At 51.8% G+C, this 691-nt stretch overlaps 1 protein-coding gene across 3 annotated transcripts in view; it reads left to right on the top strand.

Moving 5' to 3' along the window:
• PHF21B (PHD finger protein 21B) overlaps positions 1-691 on the top strand; it is a 114289-nt gene that overhangs the window by 110087 nt on the left and 3511 nt on the right. The gene's annotated exons all lie outside the window — the stretch shown is intronic.

The following is a 691-nucleotide window of genomic DNA, read 5'->3' as shown; positions in this document are numbered from 1 at the left end:
GTCCTTAGAACCACAGGTGTAGATCCAGGCTGGTCTCAGCAGTGCAGATGTGGCCCGGGGCATGGGGGACAGGCAGATGTGTCCTTAGAACCACAGGTGTAAATCCAGGCTGGTCTCAGCAGTGCAGGTGTGGCCCGGGGACTGGCAGACAGACAGATGTGTCCTTAGAACCACAGGTGTAGATCCAGGCTGCTCAGCAGTGCAGGTGTGGCCTGGGGCCTGGGGGACAGGCAGATATGTATGTCCTTAGAACCACAGTTGTAGATCCAGGCTGCCCTTAGACTAGGTGTGCACCAGGGGATTCAGGGGAGGCAGGTAGATGTGTCCTTAGAACCACAGATGTAGATCCAGAGCTTCACTGATCATTTATAAGGCCCTGGAAGAAGACAGACTCATCAAGCATCCTCCAGCAAGCCAGTACATGGAGAAGGCAGTGCTGTGACTCATTCAGCAAATATTTATCTGGTGATTGATAGCACCCTGGCTGTGCCCGGGTTCAGACCTCTTGGCAAGGCCCTGACTTCTAACTCTGTTTCCTCTTGTGTAAAGTGAACATGATTCCTCCTCTGTAGGATGGTGATAGACAAGATAATGAAGATGATGGTTGGTGGTCGTGATGATGGTGATGATGATGGTGATGGTAGTGATGATGAGGGTGGTGGTGATGGTGATGGTAGTGATGATGATGAGG

This window comes from Sapajus apella, unplaced genomic scaffold (genome assembly GCF_009761245.1).
Source record: "Sapajus apella isolate SASKATOON/1434 unplaced genomic scaffold, GSC_monkey_1.0 scaffold123, whole genome shotgun sequence".
NCBI lineage: Eukaryota > Metazoa > Chordata > Mammalia > Primates > Cebidae > Sapajus > Sapajus apella.
Note: the sequence above shows the minus strand (reverse complement) of the source record. Positions and strands in the feature narration are given on the sequence as shown.